Source organism: Lygodium microphyllum, unplaced genomic scaffold, assembly GCF_053477565.2.
Source record: "Lygodium microphyllum isolate KBCC unplaced genomic scaffold, Lygodium_microphyllum_v1.1.10 scaffold_39, whole genome shotgun sequence".
NCBI lineage: Eukaryota > Viridiplantae > Streptophyta > Polypodiopsida > Schizaeales > Lygodiaceae > Lygodium > Lygodium microphyllum.
In genome coordinates, this window is record NW_028229522.1 from 1,407,706 (window position 1) to 1,429,287 (window position 21,582).

The 21,582-nt window shown below is 42.8% G+C and overlaps 1 protein-coding gene across 2 annotated transcripts in view; it reads right to left on the reverse strand.

The window, feature by feature from the left end:
• Positions 1–846: 846 nt before the first annotated feature.
• The window catches only part of LOC148009121 (pentatricopeptide repeat-containing protein At5g27110-like), a 50,395-nt gene continuing 29,659 nt past the window's right edge, over positions 847–21,582 (reverse strand). The window contains exons 3-4 of one of the 2 annotated variants that reach the window (XM_087673809.1): positions 17,801–18,316; positions 847–1,337 (exon numbers count right to left, since the gene is read on the reverse strand). The gene's annotated coding sequence lies outside the window, so the exon portion shown is untranslated. Of the gene's footprint in view, positions 1,338–17,557; positions 18,317–21,582 lie in introns of those variants that run through there. The other variant, XM_087673808.1, reaches the window with a different exon arrangement.

The following is a 21,582-nucleotide window of genomic DNA, read 5'->3' on the forward strand; positions in this document are numbered from 1 at the left end:
AAGGTGCCAATTGAAGGAGAGGTCATTCAATTGTAGTCAAGGCACCATGCGAGTATGCAAACAAGACTAGCATGCCATTAAGCAACTCGACATCAATGGTTTAGCTTATCCATGTTGAATATCCTCATATTGATTCCACATTGTATCAGGTCCGATGTTTCAGTCTATTTAGTTATTTGTTGTTTCCTAGCTAGATGCTTCCTCTTAGATTATGGTTTCTTTACTCTACTTGAGAAACGTGATAGTTCCTTGAAATTTGAATGTATCTATATATCTCTCATAGGCTGATTTGGGCTTTTGTATACATTAATACAACCCTCTCCCTTTTTCTTTTCCCATAATCAACCCCCCTCTATTTTGTCGTAATAGTCAACCTCTCTCTCTCTCTCTCTCTCTCTCTCTCTCTCTCTCTCTCTCTCTCATTCATTTTGCTAGAGTTCCATATTTCATTGTTGTCATTCACTCACTATCGCATGCTCAAATACCCAAAAATGGTTTCAATGCATTAAGGTACATACCTATGAAATGTTAAGATTACTATTGTTGCTTCTCTTAAAGAGAGTTGTTGTAGAAGAAGATTAAAAGCAAGAGAAGAGGCCTTTACTCCATCATGTTCCCAATAGGTAGTGGAGGTGTGTTTGCAAGGATGGACAACTATTGCAAATAGGCAACCATCCATTAATCAGTGAAAGGTCCACCCCTCTCCCTGATGTCGACCCAGCTATCTAACATGTCAACCCCACCATCTACTATAAGAAGGTGCAACAAATCTATACTCATGAAATTAATCTTGGATAAGAACACTCATCTCAAAGGAGAAGAAATTGTTGAAGGTGAAGGAGAAGGAGAAAATGAGAAGACTAGGAGACCGTGATTCCCCACATGGGGGAAGAGATTACAAAGGATGATATTATCACTCCCTTTTTACAACAAGACTTCAAAACCGTAAGGCTCCATTCAGCAAACTTTCGAAACTTCTTGCTAGTGACCAAAATCAATGGCAGCAATCTGAAACCATTCAATTCAAATAGCAATCAGGGTCAGACCTCAACAGACCATCTTGAACACACTGCAGGACTCATTCTCTCCTTGCAACCTAGCAAGGCTTGCTTGAAGCTTCCAAGTGAACATATCTTGAAGACCTAGCAACCTTCCATGGCATAAATAACCTTGTTGAAGGGAGTGGCTTTCGACAACTATACTACCAACCGTAAGGCCTCTTCTAGCATATGCACATCAACCTTTCGCCAATATTGGAAGGCTCTCAGGATCCAGTTAAGGTGGAACTCAAGCATCTTCGGCCTAAATTTGGCTAGTTATATATTTTGTACTTCCACCTGATACAAGCCAAAGTCAACAAATTGTGAAGAAATGCTCTAAACGTAAAAAACACAAAACCAATCGTACGACGAAGCACAAACTGATAAACACAAAACACAATTAATGTTAGGGTAACTTAGAGACAATGAACACCTCAAGCCCCCTTTGAGAGAGAGAGGGACCCCAACTCATGGATCATGGACTCCGAGGTGTCTGATAACAAAGAAAGTACTATTGGTTGTACCGAAGAGGGTATCTGGGGCTCGAAAGGAGCAAAAAGCAAAGAGCGCCCAGAGGTGTCTTCTCGAACCTAAGTAGAAGAGGGTGGGAAAGAAAAAGGTTCAACATGAGCCAAGCGTAGGGAACATTCACAGGCTCAAAATGGAGTGCATTATGGAGGAGATGTGGACCGTGGGAGTCACTAAACCTGAAAATGGAAGGGGAAAATCTCCATACAATGTGGTGGTCTCCAAGAGGACTTATTGCCTCATAGGTCAAAATGCATCTGTCGTCTTGTGAGGACATAGTGCAATGTATCTTATTGGTTTGAGCATAGTAAGCTGAGAGCTGATGCAGAACAATATCTGTGGCCCAGAAAGGAGAGGTAGCACAAGGAATGCCTAGTGAAAGATGCATATACTCCAATGGGATAGGGAGCAAAGATCAATGGTAACAATCGTCGGTAGTGAGACTGTTCTTGCCGCAGTAGGAGCACCTAGGAAATAGGCAATCTAACAGTGGAGTATCATGATACCGTAGGGCCAACCTATAAAAAAAAAGATGGAAGGGAGAAGAAAGATATCTCCCAGGGACACAACAGAAGTAGAGTAATAATCATATGTTGATGTCAATCTTGCAACCTGTGTCTTTGCCTTCACTGATGCAGAGGATCTTCATAGCTCACTGAGCATCTCTGGCTCTAATACCATATCAAGAAATGACTGAGCAATCAGAGAGACAATAGGGTTTACAAGAAGGAACACAAAGTGTGTACGGCAAACACTGAGAAGAGAAAAAAGGGCTATCAAATGAATGAATGAAATAATGAAGTGAATTTGATACAAGGATGTCATAGCACGAAGGATGTCTTGGAGTAGGGAGATTGCCGAAGAAGTTTTTAAGTCTACAAACAAGGGGATGATGAGGTGTTGCCTAGAGCTAGGAGACTGTTGTCGAAGAGGAGCCTCTGAATCAGCAATGCAAGGATGATGACTGGTGATGAGGGTGACCTCTCGGATAGCCCAAACACAAAGGCTCGATGCTACCAAGGACTGGTAAACTATCGCCAGAATGACGGAGGGGATGAAGAGCCTCTGACCATGGAAACGCCCTCTATGATGTGACGCCAAATAGTGGAGCACTCGCAAGATGCTGCAAACGCAAACTCCAACAGCTAAGAAAGATGATCCTTAATGATGAAGGCACTAAGTGAAGGAAAGCCTCCAATGCAACCAAACATAGGGATAAACTGTTGCCTGAAGGTGAAGAGCTAGCACTTGGCAAGTGGATGTTGATACCAATAAGGGTGAGCACCAAATCCAAAGGAGAAAGGACTCTCGAAGTTGTCACTTGTGTGTGGATGGTGATACAAACTGGATGAACTCCAAATGCAAACCTTATGCAATAATGCAAGGCACTTGAAGAAGATGAAGGAGAGAGGAGAGAAAAGAGACAGTGTGGTGAAGTTACTGAGAATGGGGGATGTGCCGTATATATGAGCACCAACTATCTCAACTCTTATCCACTGAAGTCTCTCGTACGGCGCTCCAACACTCTCGAAGACGCTAGAAAGCCTTTTTGAGACTAAAAACTGAAACCAAAAAAGGCAAAGAAAAAGAAAAACTGTACCAAATGATATGATTTCTCAATAGGTGGATCCGGAGTCAACCACTCCAACGGTGACCAAAAAGGGATAAATGCGCACAGATGCATATTTACATGAATAGAATGCCAATACATGGGGTAATCCAAAGGAAGATGCAAGTATTCATGCTCATGTATAAAGCAATACAACGGTGCCACTTGGATAGTGGCCTCACACGGAAATTGTTCACTTATCCAAGTGCCCTTTTACAATCATGACATCCTAGCAATGCAGAAGAAGTTACAAATATCCATAATATACAATACAAACATGTGGATCCGAAGTCGACCACTCCAAGGGTGACCAAAAAGGGATAAATGCACACAGATGCATGTTTACATGAACAAAATGTCAATACATTGAGTAATACAAAGGAAGATGCAAGTATTCATGCTCATACATAAAGCAATCCAACGGTGCCACTTGAATAGTGCCTTCATAGGGAAATTGTTCACTTACCCAAGCGCCCTTTCACAATCATGTCATCCTAGCAGTGTGCATGAAGTTACAAATATCCATAATATACAATACAAAATATGAGCATCATCATTGTCACTATCAAGAGAAGAAAACCACCTCCTCTCAAGCTACAAGAAATAAAAAGGAAGCACTCTAGCACCCTCTCCCAGTCAATCTAAAGAAGTAGAGGAGGTATACCAAAGCCAATCTGCAGTAGAAGATACTGAAGAACTAGCTAGTTGACTACCTTGGTCAAAATATCTGCAAAATTGTCACTAGAAGGTACAAACTCTAGGCAAATAGTGTCGACGTGCAACTTTTATCCGATGACCTAGCTACTTTGGGGTGGGATGCCTTCGGGTAAATATTGCAGGTCTTCCCTTTTAGTCTCAATTTTAGGCCTGAGAGGGGGTGTTGAGCCAAAACACACTTTACAACTTATTAGCATTTTCAAACAGCCCCAAAACAAGCTTTCAATGGTCTCCCAAAATACTAATTTTTTGAGGCACCCTTCAACATCTATAAATAGACAAGCTCTCCACCATTCAATCTTATCCTTTTGTGCACGTTTCTCACTCTACCATGCAGATTTCAGCCATTAGCAACCTACCATCTACTGTCCAGTCATCACCAACTATACTCCATCACTATCTAGCCCTAGATAGCCGATTTTCAAGCGTCACCTTGTTGTTTGGAGGTGTCCTTCTATTGCATCATCATAGCACCTAATCAACCTGCATTTTCAGCATCTGCGGCTAGACAATAGGCTGTTGTCATCTCTCCCACCAAGCTACACTACTTGCGTTTTTGTTGTCAAACAGATAATCTACATCAACAAACACCTCTCCAGTTGTCATCTCAGTTCCCTAACACTCTGGTGATCAATGTTTGTGTTTCATGTGCTCAAACACTTCGACTGGTTGTCACAACACTTGGAATCTGTCTCCGGTGGACGTCACTCTCCGATACCACATTGCTCTGCCCTTAAGCATTCTATACACTCTTACATTCATTTATAGCATTCATTCACTTCAAAGTTTATTCTCTCTTTGTTTGTCTATGTGTTTGAGTTTTGAGTTTTTGTGTTTTGCATTTAGCGTTTGAGATTTGCATTCAGTCTTGGTCGTACATGCTATGTTTCCTCAGTGCAAACCCTAGCATATCTTCACACAGAGAAGTGTTAACAGCCTCGGTCCAAAGGCACTTAGAAAGCTTTGCTGCGAACAGCATAGAGTGTGCCATATTCATGACTGTCCAGCTCCTACGCTCTACAACTTCATTCCATGCAAGGGAGATGGTAGCAGTGAGCTAGCATGCAATGCCCTGCTCCTGTAGAAACTCAGAAAACTCATGGGAGATAAACTCGCCACCAGAATCACTCCTCATAGTATCCACACAATGAGCAATTTGGTTATGGACCAGCAATACCCAAGCATTGAAATAAGTGAAGGCATCAATTTATGCTTTAGAAAGTATACCCACATGTATCTAGAGAAATCATCCACTATCAAAAAGAAATACAGCACCCTATTTAAGACAACAATGGATGTGGAACCGCAAAGATTTACACGAATGAGCCTAAGGGGTTCAACAACACGATTGATAGACTACTAAGGAAAGGGTGTACAACGCTACTTACCTAGCTAACATGCTTTATAGACCTCCGGAGATAGCTTTAGGCACGAAAAGCCCTTAATCATCCCTTGACGCAACAACTCATAAAGATAGTCATAGATAAGATGTCCTAAGTGTTGGGATAAAGGCCCTTTATTCACCTCCGTGTATTGTACACGTGTATTATTTAGTTGTACATGTGAATGCACCCTTACCTACCTTAAGTATAAATACATTTTATTCTTTATGTATCAACACATTGTTGATACACCCAAAATCGTATCATACTCTCTGTCGCTCTCTCTCTCTCTCTCTCTCTCTCTCTCTCTCTCTCTCTCTCTCTCTCTCTCTCTCCTCCAGTTGCTGCATACTATCAACAACTGGTATCAGAGCCTACGGTACAAGACCAACACGTTGTATAGGTACTCGCGACTGGCTGCAGGTGACAAAGAAACCAGCACGATAGTCCACAAGTGATCTGGCGATAGGTGTACAGGCGGCTGGAATTCGTGGCGTGACGACTCGAATTCGTGTCCATGGGAAGCGGACAGCTGACGCACGCAATAGGGACCAAAGGGGAGTCGGGGCGACCAACAACAAGGTGACGCCTTGACCAACAGCAAGGCGACACAAGCGGTCGACGCAGATAGGACCACGTTGCTGACCAGGCGGACAAGTCCTCAGTCGTGATGACGGGTCAACGGAAAACCCCCCCTCCCCCGGTCATTTTTTTCAAAAATTCCTTTAATCACATTTACCTCCTTTGCTTTAACGGGGTTCATGCGTGGAAGCACAGGTTCTAGATCTGTGCAAATCTGGCCCAAAAATTTAGGGCTTTTCCCAAATTTGATCTCGTTTGTGCTTGGCAGTTACATTCGTATCAGAAATTGCAAACATTGTGCGTGTTGACCTCAATTAAATTGGGGATTTTGCCAAATTTGTCAAAATTTCGCTCATTCGAGTAAAATTTCCTGACGTTGGACCTGGAAAAATTGAGGCTTTTCATGTTTTGCCGAAGTTTTGCTCAGCTAGGTCAAATTGGTTGACATTTATGCATTGTTGGACCTAGAATTTTAGGGATTTTGTGCAAAATTTGGTAATATTTACATGTGTGGTGGCTGGTTTATGTAAAAAAAGTAGAGATTCATTTCTGGTTGGGCAAGAACAGCAATGTATTTGCTGGTTCAGCTTGTGCTCTTGCAGTTTAGTCCATTAATTCTTGTGTTCGTGATAAAAATGGCTGCAATTTCTTCCAGTTCTAACATTAAGAGTTTGATGGAAATCAAATGGTTTGATGGTCAGGGCTTTGACCTATGGAAAGACCGTATGCAGGGCATATTGTTCTTAAATGATTGTGAGGATGCCTTGAGGAAGATAAGCCCGCACAAATGTCTGATGCAGATTGGGCCAGAGTCAACAAAAAGGTTGTGGCTTATATAAAGATGGGTGTCACTAATAACATTTTGATGGACATTAAGGGCTTAGATACTGGTTGTGCAATATGGGAGAAGTTGAAAACTACTTATGAGATCACCACACCTATTAATTAGGTGCATTTAATGCGCAAGTTGGTGAATATGCGACTCGATGTGTCCAAGCTTGCAGCTGAGCACTTGAATGTATTTATTGGCATCTTAAATCGGCTCAAGGATGCCAATTTGGATTTTGATGATAAGTTGAGGGCGATCTTTATGATCATGACACTGCCTGATTCTTGGGAGACCTTGGTGGTTTCTCTCAATAATAACCCCAATCTCTCGTATGATGGTGTGAGGGGTTCAATCTTGAATGAAGAAATTAGATGCAAGTCTAATGGAGAAGGCAACAACTCAACTTATAAAGTTAAAGGCAAGGCTGAAAAGAAAAATGCAAATACTGGACAAAGAAGTAAAAGTAAGAGCAAAGGAAAGGAAAAGAGTGATATTACTTACTATCAGTGTAGTCGCAAGGGCCACAAGAAGCCTGATTGCAGGTACTACAAGAAGGAACAAGAGAGAAAGAAGAATGTAGGAGACAAAAAGAAGAAAGAGGATAAGACAAATGTATCTGAGGCAGCCAAAGGCAAGGAAAAGGCCAATGTGGCCTCCAGTGTAGTCATACAGGAGCTCTCGGATACAGAGACTGATGTATTATGTGCAGTTGGTTATGATGCCCTTGTATGTCACATGCAAGATATGCAAGTTACCAAGGCTGATATGATTGATGCACTTTTTTCAATTGATGATGGTGTCACTCACACTTGGATTGTAGACTATGGTTCCTCTTTTCATGAAACTCCTTGCTTGGAGTGTTTTGCTATGTTCAATGCAGGTAGTTATGGAAAAGTATACCTTAGAAATAACCATGCTTGCAGCATTGATGGGATTGGCACTGTACACTTGTCTTTAGATAATGGGCAAGAGCTTGTGTTGAAAGATGTCAGCATCAAGAAGAGTTTACTATCTGTTGGTCAGCTTGACTTGCATGGTTACACTACACTGTTTGGTGGTGGTTTGTGGAAATTGAAAAGGGTTCCATGCTGATTGCAAAAGAAACCAAGAAGGGCACTTTGTATTGTTTGCACTGTAAAGCTTTGAATGGCAAGTTTCTTGCACTTGCTGAAATTGGTTGTCATTTGGAGTTGTGGCATAAGAGATTAGGCCATATGAGCCAGAAAGGACTTGATGTCCTTACCTCTTTCAAGAGGGTTGATGGAAAAGACTCTAAACTTGATTTTTGTAATGACTGTCTGTTTGGAAAGCAAATGAAAAATTCATTTTACTATGGTGTCTCTCATAAGTCTAATATCTTCGACTTAGTGCATTCTGATGTATGTAGTATGCCCGTGAAATCGTTGGGTGGTGCTGCATATTTTGTCTCTTTTATTGATGATTGTTCCACGAAGATTTGGGTTTATCTATTGAAAAAGAAAAGTGAAGTGTTTGCTGTTTTTAAAACTTTTCATGCATTTGTGACCACTTAGACATGTAAAAATCTGAAATGCTTGAGAACTGATAATGGGAGCGAGTTCACATCTACTAAGTTTTAGTCCTTTTGTGACTTGCATGGAATTAAGAGGGAGCTTACAGCTCCTTACAGCCCTTCTTCAAATGGGGTCGCTAAAAGATATAATAGGATTTCATGTGAAAGAGTGCAGTATATGCTGTCCACTGCTAATCTCCCTCATGAATTTTGGGGAGAGGCACTTAAAACCACGGTTCACATTTGCTACCGCTCTCCAAACACGTCCTTAAATAATGGCATCCCTGAGGAGGTTTGGTCTCGTAAATCGGCCTCATATGACCATTTACGGATATTCGATTGTGATGCTTTTGTGCATGTTAGAGATGAGCTAAGGAACAAACTTGACCCGAAATCCACCAAAGGCATTTTCATGGGCTATGGTGATGAGGGTGAATTCTATAGTGTGGTTACCACAGTCTAAGAAAATTGTTCACAGCCGTAATGTTGTGTTTAATGAGGCAAAGTTACTAAAAAGTACTTAGCCTCTAATGAAGACATGAAAAATGTCAAATTTCAAAATTTGCAGCCACCTATTACTTCAAATGATAAGCCTCATGATGCTGTACCACAAGCTAAAACTGATGATCAGCCGGTTATTTTTGAGCCAGATGATGATGGACAGCAAATAGAAGCACAAAGAGGTCATGGATAGCAAGATAGACTTGCTGATTATGAAAATGCAGGTGCTAGTAATGAAAATGAAGGTGTTGTACAGCATGAATAGCATGCTGAAAATGGCTTACAACAGCCAATAAATGCTGAAAATAACATACCTCCAGATGTAGACCCAATTCCTAAAAATGTAGATCATTGGGTACGAAGGTCTACACGCTTAAGAAGGCAACCACATAGGTATGACCCCTCTTTGTACTATGTGATGCTTATAGATGAGGGTGAGCCCCTTACATATAAAGAGGCCAAGTCATGCAAATTCAGCAATAAGTGGGAGCTAGCTATGCAGGAAGAGATTAAATCTCTGTATGCTAATGATGCTTGGGATCTTGTGTCATTGCCCAAAGGAAAAAAACCTCTTCCAAACAAATGGGTTTACAAAGTAAAGATAGTTGATGGGAAACCCAAGTACAAGGCAAGACTGGTTACCAAAGGGTATGCACAAAAGGAAGGGATTGACTTCCAAGAGGTCTTCTCACCTATTGTGAAGATGACCACTCTACATGTACTTTTTGCTCTCACTGCTGTATTGAACTTAGAGCTGTACCAAATGGATGTGAAAACAACTTTTCTGCATGGTGACATTGATGAGGAAATCTACATGAAACAGCCCCGAGGGCTTTGTAGTTCCTAGAAAAGAGCAGTTGGTGTGTAAACTAAAACGTAGTTTGTATGGGCTGAAGCAAGTACCACTTAATGTCTGTCAAGATGTCATCAGTGACACCCATCTTAATGTAAGCCACAGCTTTTTTGTTTACTCTGGCCCAATCTGCATCAAACATTTGTGCGGGTTTATCTTCTTGCAAAGCATCCTCACAATCCGTTAGAAACAATATGCCCTACATACAGTATTTGCAAAGGTCAAAGCCATGACCATCAAACGGTTTGATTTCCATCAAACCGTTTGATTTCCATCAAACTCTTGATGTCTGAACTGGAAGAAGTTGCAGCCATTTTATCACAAACACAAGAGTAAATGCCCTGGACTGTAAAAGCACAAGCTAAACTAGCAAGCACACTGTTGTTCTTCCTCAAACAGTAATAAACCTCTGTTATTTGTACATAAACCAGCCAACACGGGCAAAAATGTAAAAATTTACCAAATTCTGCATAAAGACCCAAATTTCCAAGTCCAAAAGTGCACAAATGTCAGCCAATCTGACCCAACTGAGCAAAATTTTACCAATACATGAAAAGACCCAATTTTTTGAGATCCAATGTCGAGAAATTTTACTCAAAAGAGTGAAATTCTGACAAATTTGGCAAAATCCCCAATTTGATTGAGGTCACCACGCACAATGTTTGCAATTTCTGACCTGAATGCCACTGCCAGGCATAGACAGGGTTAAATCCGATAAAAGCCCCAAATTCTCGGGCTCAAATTTGCACAAGTCTGAGATTTGTGCCTCCAGTGCACAAACCCCCCTTAAAGGAAAAGAATTCAAAAGAGATTTGAGAGAAAAATAAAGTCTTTGATTTAAAAAAATGACAGAATGATGCGGCAGGGGGGAAGGGGAGGGAGGGGGGATCCGTTGACCTGTCAGGCGGGTCGCATGGCGCCGCCTGCCTGTTACGTGGCGCCCAACTGTGGGCACGCCTAACCTGTCATGTGGCGCATACTGCAGCCCACTCTATCCGCCGGTCTGCTGCCCTGTCGCCCGACTGCTACCCTATCGCCTGGCTGCTGCCCTATCACCTGGTCACGCTCGACTGCAGCTTGCCTATTGCCTGTTGCCTGACACGCTGATCACTAGGAACTCAAGTCGTCTGCTGGCTGTCAGCTTGTCAACTAGTCACAGCTTCCGCCTGGGCCTGCTCACTGGGACGTCAGCCCTGTCACGTGTCAATCGGCTGCACCTTGATCTCGGAAAGCACGCAGAACCTTAAGCTCTGATACCAATTGTGGGAGCTTAGCTGGGGATGTGCAGCAGTTCGAGGAGTGAAAGTGTGAGAGAGTGTGTGTAAAGTACGATTAGATTTGAGTGTACCAACAATGTGTTGGTACACAAAGAACAAAATGTATTTATACTTAGGGTATATAAGAGTGCATTCACATGTACAATTGAATAGTTTATGTGCATTATACACGGAGGTCAAACGGACCTTTATCCCAACAGGAGACAACTTGCAGATGTGAATGGGACTCACATCCAATGTCTCTAAGGAGATAATGTGCACCTCTACTGGCCACTCAAACAAACCCTCTGGAGTTGAGTAGTTCGTCAACTGAGATAACTGACTAGTGGCAATGTGGGTCTAGCCTCGCCATTGCCCCTGCTGAGGGTTGCCACCACCTTGCTTCTCCTGCTAGGGGATACTCGACTGGAATGCGAAGGTCTAATTCTTGGATTTTGATTGTGTGTCTCTTGCCTTAGATCGACACTCCTTGTTATAATGGCCAACCTTTTGACAATATTGACAATACATATTCCTCTTAGGTGCATTCTGCCATCCAGGTTTAAGAGAAGATTGAGGGGTTCCTTGGGATTCACTAGCCCTATTTTGATTTGGATTTTCATTTGAGTTTATTTGCCCTTGCCTTGTTGCCCCCTCTAAGAAGATACAACTAGACACCGCTCTATCGAGGACGTATTATGAAATTGATCGAACAACCATATGTAACGCAACAACTGATACTCAAACTCATAAAATGTGGGCATCTAAGGCTATGAGATCCCATGCTGCACAAAATGGAAATGTCTTATTAGCAACTTGCTAAGAAATAGGGTAACTTGATCATCAAAGAACTTATGAGCCCTAGTGGTTGAGCACTCAACTAGGAGACACCAATACTCAACTAACTTGACTTTCAAGTCATCCTTGTCTATGGTTTTAAAGTTTTGAAGCTCATAAGCTAGATTGATGCAATGGGTCCTATCCCGAGCTGCATAGCGAACAATCAAGTGTGCATGACACTCACATACTAAGTCGAAATACTAAACATGAGAGTGTGACTCACGCAATAAGCCCTACATAAGCTCGACAATAGTGGAGGCGTTACAAGCCTTTCATAAGCAGACAACCTCGTATGAAACAAGTGCGGGATCATATTGGGGTTCCAACCCCTACACTAAATCCCATGGGTTCTGAGAGTCTAAGATATGCCTCATCAAATTTGACCAAGTAGTGTAGTTTGACCCATTGAAACGAGTTTTGTCATTAAAAGCATGCTTGGCGAATGAGAAGCTAAAACCATGAGGTATTTGGAAATGGATAGATGGGATAAGATAAAGAATAAGATGGTGGCAGTAGTGGGGGTGGATAAGGAGGAGGAAGTAAAGGTGAATAGGCAGAAATAGGTTGTTGATCTCCAATGAGTGTCAATTGCTGCGAAGATACCAAAACGAACATAAGTCCCCCACACTCAAGCCAAACTTCCTAATGATCAAATCCATGGGCAATCAATTTACTTTAATTGGGCCCCACAAGTCCAACCTGCATTTGATGCCCTTTTAACTCATACTATTCACCCATTTCTTCTCAAATAAACCTAAAGATTGGCCATCAATTAATGCAAGTGTAATTGGATAGAAAGCTTAAGGAAACATCACCTCTATGAGCATTCCTCTTTCTGTCTACATGCCCTAGAATATCCTTCCATGAATTGACAATGAAATTTCCCAAAGGGGACTGCTTTATGCTGATTTTGAAGGGTCGAACCATAAGTCTATCCCACCATCCAACTCCAAACCACAACCATCCTTCACGTTGGACCACGTGTCGATCTAGAATCTAAGCAGCTAAGCCCATGGCTGGCAACTCTATAAATCCTTGAGCCGCATGAATGCAAAGCAAAAAGCTTTGGCACTAGTGCTTGGGCCTTCTTCCCTTCTAGTGGCCTCATAGCAGCCAACTCCTCCTCCCTGGAAGGCTGTTCCTCTAACATACGAATGGCTTGAATCAAATCTTCCTCTTCCTTCTTGTATAGCTCTTCTGCCTTTGCTTCTGCTTTCCTCCTCCTCTCCTCTTCAGACCTCCTCGACTCCGCTTGCACTCTCTACAACTCCATCTTTTCTTCCTTGGTCATTCTTTCCCTGGTTTCTTGCCACTGGCTTTGAGGAGTCTTCTTCTTGGGCCTCCTAGGCCCTCCTTGACTAGATAGTATCTCCGGTTCTCTGCCCTCAATCACTGTTCTTTTGCTCAATTGCTCTTGCTCCTGGGGTGGTGCTCTTTCACGTGTCTCCCCCACTTCCTCTTCACCTTCCGCCTCTTCCACAAGCCTCTTGGATTATAATGATTAGCACCCCACCAAACCCTATAATCTCCTATGCTAAGCCAAAGTATTCAGCTCTAAAATCTTGCACCCAAAGTTCTCGACTCTTCTTGCTTTTGCAAGAAAGTCTCGGTCTCCTACAAGAGGTTATGCATAACCTCGTCATGAAGTACAACATGCAGAAAAGCAAGAAGATCACCCCTAAAGTGAGTAACAACCAGGACCACCTCCCTTCTCTGTTTAGCCTACTCCTTGCCATAAGGCTTGCATGCATTGATTGCAACATGGATTTTGGATCCCAAACCATTGTTGGGTACCCTGCAGCATCATCAACCATCTTCCACACCTACACCACTTTGTTGAGAAACCACTTCTTCAATTCACACCCTTCATTTAGGGTTTCACACTAACAGCCCCAAAAAGGGTTGGCATCCACATTTTTGCCACTTTTCTAATGGGCGCCCACACAATGGTGCACCACCCTAGACAACTTATGCCTATAAATAGGCAATCACTTCATTTATTCTTCACTCCTACCACTCTCTATTCAGTCTTCTTCTCCACCTTCTTTGGTCACCACCACCACTTCCCTTCTCTCATCAACCCCTTCCACTGCCTTCACACCAATTCATGAGGACATTGTCGTTTGTGGATCGCAATTGCCTTCACCCTTCCTCTTCTGCTTCAAGCACCCTGTTCCAACATCCAGCCCTGTGTTTGGAGCATCTTTCACCTAGCATCAACACCCTTCTCCTTCATGCTCCACCTTCACTTGCATTTTTCATTCTGGAGGCCTTCTCCTTGCCTAGCGTCATCATCTCCAACTTGGCGTCAACATCCTAGCCTCTAGTGATAGTCTTCATCACCAAGCATCAAATATTTCATCACTCATTTATTACAAGGGCTGCTAGGACCTGCGTTTTTGCAGCCTAACTCCTCCATAACCTAGCGTCACTCGTTGTCACAGAGGCTACTAGGACTTGTGTTTTTGCAGCCTGGCTCATCCTCCATCATCTGGTGTCATCATTATCCACCTGGCATCAATATCTAGGTTGCTCTCCCTGCATTTGATAGCTCTGACACTTTAGGATTTGCATTTTCATACCCAAGTCACTCCCTAGCATCAGAGGACTATGGTTCGCTCCCTCGGCAACTGGTGACCATCTTCCACATTTCCGATGCAGCAAAGGACCACAGTCCGCTCCCTCAACAATTGTCTTTCACCTTCCAGTGATTACTTCAAGGCCCACTACCCGGAGGACTGCGTTTTACTTCCTTCACTGTGCAGATTCCCACACGTGTTGCTGCCTAATTCAGACAGGATAGTGTAGTTATCTTCTAAGCTTCGGCTCCACTGTATCATCTTTTCTTCTCATAGCATGATGCAGTGCATCATCTCCGTGTTCTTCTTGTGTTTCTGAGATCCTCTTCTCTCTCACTATTTGTCGTACACACTTTGTTTTACTCCCCACAAACCCTACTATCTCTCTACACTATCACTTATTTTGACATGGTATCAAAGTATACCTGTTATTTTTGACATGGTATCAAAGCACAGGAGCTCAAAGAGCTAAAGACCTTGTTCATCAAAGAAGGCAAAGACAGGTTGCGGGTTCGACATCATCTATATTGATTTTCCTCTTCATTTCCACTGCATCACCAAGAGATAGAGGTACCCTTATCTTTCTCTCCCACCCACCCTCCCTTTTACAGGTTGACACTCTGGTGCTATGACTTCTCCACAGGCGAATGGACAAACCACTTAGTACATGCATCTACCCCGCAATACTCGTTGTGCCATCTCTCCCTTCTGGGCCATAGAGTTTATTTTGCACCGGCTTTCAAATTTTTATGCTCAAGGCAATAAAATGCATCCAATGTGTACTACGCCCTTTCAAGCCACAAGAGGATCGATTGGTACCATGCCTCCTTGCGACCGTCGCAATGCACTACAGAGGTTGCTTCTACTTCTTCTAGGGTTTTAGAAATGTCACCTCGATAACCCGCAATTCTGCAGTCCACTCCCCCGAGAGAGAGTGATCCCTTGACAGTCCGCTCCTTCAAGAGACAATGATTATTCAACACCTTCTATTACTTTGGTTCCGCAATCCGCCGCTCCACAAAGAGACAATGATTGTTTCCCACCCCTGGCTCAGCTTGAGTCTCTCTTTTTCCCACCCTCGACTACTCAGGTTCGAAAGGCCACCTCTGGGAGTTCTTCAATATCTTCAATACCCCAAATACCTTCTTCGACACGACCGATGGCACTTCCTTTGTCATCAGATGATTCAAAGTCCATGATTCATGAGTTTTTAGATTCTCTCTCTCTAGTAAAGAGGGCTTCAGAGGGGGTTGTACTCTCTTTGCCCTTAGAGGGGGTTTCTACTTGTTCAGCTTCAAAGAGGGCCCCTGCATCTCCACCCTCAAGGGGGACACCTCCTCATCATGAAGTTTGTCACCTACCCTTTACTCTTTTGGGATGGTTGTCCTCGAGCAGTCATTTCTCTATTGATACCCAAGATCTTCAGAGACCAGCTAGATCAAGACCTTGGAGGTTCCAACCGCGACTTGGTGACGAGGCCTTCGAATTCCTTCCAACATGGAGTTACAGAGCTAGTGGCTTCTCTCTTGAGGTGGAATCAAGTTCTACAGTTCATCCCATCTATTGTTCCTTACTACAAGTTACCTTCTAGGTGGAAATCATGGATCTCCGAGATCCTCTTCTTCTTCCTTGTATCTCTCTTCGCTCTTCTTTCTTCATCCTTTTTGGGCCTGAGAGGAGGTGTTGAGAATTACTTCTTCAGTTCACACCCTTCATTTAGGGTTTCGCACTCACAGCCCCATAAAGGGTTGGTGTTCACATTTTGGCCACTTTTTCAATGGGCACCCCCACAGTGGTACGCCACCCTAGACAGTTTATGCCTATAAATAGTCTCTCTTCAGTCATTCTTCAACACCTTCTTCGGTCACCACCACCACTTTCCTTCTCTCACTAGCCCCTTCCACTGCCCTCACACCCCTTTAAGAGGGCATTGTGGTTCATGGCTCGTGGCTGCCTTCACCCTTCCTCTTCTGCTTTAGACACCCTCTTCTAGCATTAGGCCTTGCATTTGGAGCATCTTCCACCTAGCGTCATCATCCTCTACTTGGCATCAGCGCCCTTCTATTTTAGGCTCCACCTTCACCTATGTTTTTCATTCTAGAGGCCTTCGCCTTGCTTGGCGTCATCATCTCTATCTTGGCATCAGCATCCTAGCCTCTAGCGACAATCTCCATCACCGAGTGTCAGTGATTTCATCACTCATCTATTAAAGAGCTGATGGGACCTGCGTTTTTACAGCCTGACTACTATTCCATCACCTGGCGTCACTCGTCTATCACAGAGGCTGGAGAGACATGCGTTTTTGCAGCCCGACTTATCCTCCATCATCAGCGTCATCATTATCCATCTTGTGTCAACATCTGGGCTGGTCTCCCTACATTTGACAGCTCCAACACTTTGGGATTTGCATTTTACTACCCAAGTCACTCCCTCGCATCAAAGGACTGCGGTTTGCTCCCTTGGCAGCAGTTGGTGATTATCTTTCACATCTCCGATGGCATGAAAGGATTACGGTCCGCTCCCTCAACAGCTGTCTTTCACCTTCCAATGATTACTTTGATAGCCCACTTCCCAAAGGACTGCGTTTCGCTCCCTTCATTATGCAAATTCCCACAGGTGCTGCCACTTGATTCAAACAGGACAGTGCAGTTATCTTCTACATCTAAATCACATCAGTAATCCTGGGACAACCCTTCCAGCACAGCATAGATGTTCGTAAATGTCTACCTTTTTCTCACCATGGCAGTTTACCTGACACAATTTTTTATTTTCCTTTTCTATTTACCCCAGGTAGAGATGACGGTAGGATCTGTCCAGATGGCTTGTCACAAGGCAGCTTGTTGGAATCCTTGGGTTGTAGAGGAGAGCACCTAGGCTTGCTAGCTTTAGCAAACTTCTCTCTTGAAGATCCTCTAGTTGCCTTACTATCTCCTATGATCGACACAAGCCCCTTTAGCTTGAAGCATGTTCTAGCTGCTTTTTCTGTGCAGGCTTACTGACTGCTCCTATTTCTGCTTTGACATCTTTGGTATTCCTTGACAAAATGGTCAGGCTTGTTACAAACATAGCAAGCATTTAGTAACAAGGAGAAGCATACCTCGCACAGTTCGAATCATTTGGCATCCTGGAGTTGAAAAACATCCAAGGGCTGAATGCACTTATTCCACAAAATGCATGCTTTCTGGTCACCTTGGGGAACCCAAGAAGGAAACCCATAGTGTGCACTTCAAAATCTATATATACAAACTTAATAAGTGAACATCTGCACACTTGATAAACATTGTGCACTAAGATCATTTCTTTATTATATAGGACTAGATGATAAATATATTTCCAAAAAATCCAATAGTGTTTCAATAACTAAAGACAACAACATTGATATGTATGCAGGTACATACCACTCTGGAATGTAGAGTTAGAGGATCAGGTTTTTCAAAGGAGAAAACTAAAAAACACAGCTAATATGCATAGCAAATATATTGAATGTGGGTGCTCCTTACCTACAATAAGCAACCATGTGTATTACTAGAGTAGCCTTCACAGAAGAAGTTACCTGCAACGAAAATTTCTCCAAGTCACAAAATCTTCAGAAAGTATCCATCCAAAGAACTTCCATACCCATATCCCAACGGCAAAACAACTGCACCTCTGACCAGCATGCCCAACACCACAGCTATACATACAGAATCACCTCAACCAGGAGTGCAAGTCTCTTCAGCACGTGTTCAGTCTAAGTCTAGCTCTTCAAGAGGAAGTGCCACTCACAATGGCATAGCTGAGGCTAATGGCGATTCTGCTTTTCATCACAGGATTATGAAAAATGATGGCCAGCTGTACCCGCTCAGGGCCTCACTTGCAGCTTTGCTGTTTGACCAAAATGGAAGCCCTGCCGAGTGAGAAACGCATCCAAACAAGGAAGCCTCAACAACCCTGGCCTCTCCAAGTCATAAGTCGAGCAATGAGAACACCTACAAGGCGAGTTTCACTGGTGCACTTAGGACCTGTTCGGAAAATACATGGAGCCTGCCAAGCAACTCATTGGTCTCGCAGATTTTCGGATCTTTCATGCCTGAATTGAACACAGACTATTAGCATAGCTGTAAATGGCAATAGCCAAAAGATGCTATAACATGGTAAGAATGTTTAAGTCACCATGGGACAGTTTTGAACAATGCACAGTTTACCACAAGGGATTACTTACAATATCCACTTGCACATAATATCTTGGCATGGTTCCTTTTTCAACCTTTGTAACATGTAAGCACAAAAGTTCAGATGCCCAAAAACACAAAAACCCATTAAGGATATACATGCATTCGCCAGCTAAATCCTGTACTTCATAGGGGCCAGACACAGCATGAAAAACATTTTTTTTTGCTAGATGGAGCAACGTGACCCTGTAACTCTACTCAACCTATACCTAATTAGACCAAAACAAGCACGCGTGTTTTAAATTTTCAATCTCCAATTCAACTTTTGAAAAAAAATGCTTTCATTTTTCCCATTTGTGTTCTAGGAAAAAGGTTCCCAACTTTCCTTTAAAAATTGTTTCCAATTTTTCCATTCATGTTCATTAGCAAAAGGCCCCCACTCACCCAACATACCCCCCCCCCTGCCCGGGCAGCCCCCACCTCTAAAGCATTGGGTGCAGCAGGCCAAAAGCATGGTACTTGAAAATGATGGATCACCATGGCATACAATCCGCGACATCGTACTAGCAAATGAGTAGGGGAAGGTTGGCATTTGTCCTAGCATGCATGATGAATCCCAAATACTGCAATAAAGCCTTTTTGGGACTGTGATTGGAGAGCAAAAATAGGAATTAATGGACAATTATTTGTTCATGTACTTCATGACTTTGTATGCTCAACAAGCCAAGTTTGAAACATGGACAGCTTCCGATATGAAGCATAGGCACTAACGAGACGTCACTTTTGGTGACTATACTCTCCTAGGAATGAAGATCATAGAGACAATCTCCTCCATGAGTCATATGACTCAAAGCACCATTGTCAATGAGCCGAGGCCTTTGTGGAGACGAGAGAGAAAAAAGAGACTCCTCCAACTAATGAATGTAAAGGAAGAATGACTCAATCGTAATGGCGGAAGAGGTAGATGTAGATGGAGGCTCCATCATTCCTTCCTCCAAATTTCACACCAAGATGAAGGTGGGGATGCTTCTTCCAGCATTTCTCCTTCAATGTGAGGTCTTCCCACAATGTGGACACATGGGATATCCTATACACTTCACCTCTATGCTATATAAGAGTCGGAAGAGGACTCCAATTTCTGACTTCTATTTTACTTTCTTCGGTTTGGATTGTCCTTTACTCAATGAAGATGCCGCAAAAGCATAGTTGTATCTTTTTTAGTTCTCCACAAACACCCCATAGCTTCTTCACAACTTTTCACAACTTTGTAGTCTTGTAGACAAGCTACCCACCACTCAACCTCAATCTCATTTTTGAATTACTGTCCAAACCCTGTTCGCAAAGGATATATTAGTTCCAGTAGCTGCCCACTGCTATCTATCATCAAGCATCTGCTGTCCAGCCCCCTGCTATTGTTGGCGACTGTTTTCAGCCTGTCTTCCACTGTTGATCAGCTGGCAACCTGCCCAGTTTCTGTTTTCATCCTTTCGATGATCCACTGTTGCCACACAGCCTCTCCACACTGTCGCCCAGCTGCCACATGGCAGGCAGCATCCACATTTATCAGTTTTTGCTGCCATGCAGCCTGCTGCATCAGCAGACAAGCTGCGTTTTGCTGTTGCAATCTGTCATCCAGCTGCCACATCACTAGATTAGCATCTACATTTATCAAATTTTAGTGCCATGCAGCCTGCTGCATCAGCAGACAAGCTGCATTTTGCTGCTGCAGCCTGTCATCCAGCTGCCACATCACTAGATTCAGCTGCATTTGCTGTTTTCCTGCTCCGACTCTCCATCAGACACTAATCTAGCCTTCCTAAGCTGTGTTTGTTGCTGCCTAACTTCTTTGGAGGCTGCCTATTGCATTTCAAGATCCCTTAAGAGTATAACACACTCTTCAGCTCGTGCTCTCTGCCCGGTCCCTAAGATACAAGAGTTCACAGTTCAATATTCACCTTGCATACTATGTTTGCTGTATTAAACATTGTTATTCATTATTCAAATTCTTTCATCTTTTGTGTTCATCATCTCTATGTTATCCTAACCCTGACTATGTTTCCTTATCAATTTGTGCATCTGTCATACGATTGTGTTTGTATTCTGTAGTCAAGCATTTCTTTACATATAAAACCCAAGAAATGCCAACATGCAAAGAGTCCATTTTCCAAAGTGTAAATCAGATGGCACAAGTAATGTCCCTCAAGCCAATCCTAGACCAAGGTGATAGGGGCAAATAATATGCAAGCATAGGCAACATAATTGGCTGCACCACTTTAAAGCACACATGGAAAGGTCATGCTTGAGATTTCTAATAAGTAATTTAACTTCTACCTTGGCAAAAATTCATCCTAGTAACTACTTAGGCAAAACATTTACCTAGTTACCTTTCAATATTCCCTTTGGAACCCACCTTTCCTTGCCACCCTAAGGCTTGCAAATCATACTTACTACAGATGATAAGATTAAGTATTAATGTGCAATCCTAAAGCCTGACCAAACAAGATCCAGATATCTAATGATTTACGGAGGCTGTCCCAATTAGCTTTCAAAATCATAAAAGTATCATCAGCCAATGCTTGGCCAACAAACTACTAATTCGAAGGAAGAGACAAGCCCACCAGCTCCCCCATTGGCAACCAAATTTGATACCATCATCAAACCAAGATAAGTAGCAAGAGCAAAAAATAGGGGACTAAGAGGGCAGCCCTGTCTGATCGATCAAGCGAGAATAAATGGTTCAATAACACCACCCTTCAATGACTTTGGAGGATACGGCCCTACTAATAGTATATATCAAATGAGACATGTAGGGCCCAAAACCCATCATCTACATGCACTCACCAAGAAAAGACCATTCCAAATAATTGTTGGGTATGGAGCTGATGTGTACCCAACATGCTATGGAGGATGAAGCTCCATGAGAGAGGGGGAGAGAGCACTCTTGCAAGTACACAATAAGTTGAAGAGATTGATGTAATAGTTTGTGATGAAAGTACAAGTGATAGGGCCTAAATATATAGGCTGAGATTGTGAAGAAATGTTCTAGACACAAAAAACACAAAACCAATCGTATGACAAAGCACAAATTGATTAACATGAACCACAATTAGGGTTAGGGTTAGGGTAACTCAAAGACAATGAATAATAAAGTGAATGAATAATGGATATACAATGCTCATGCAAC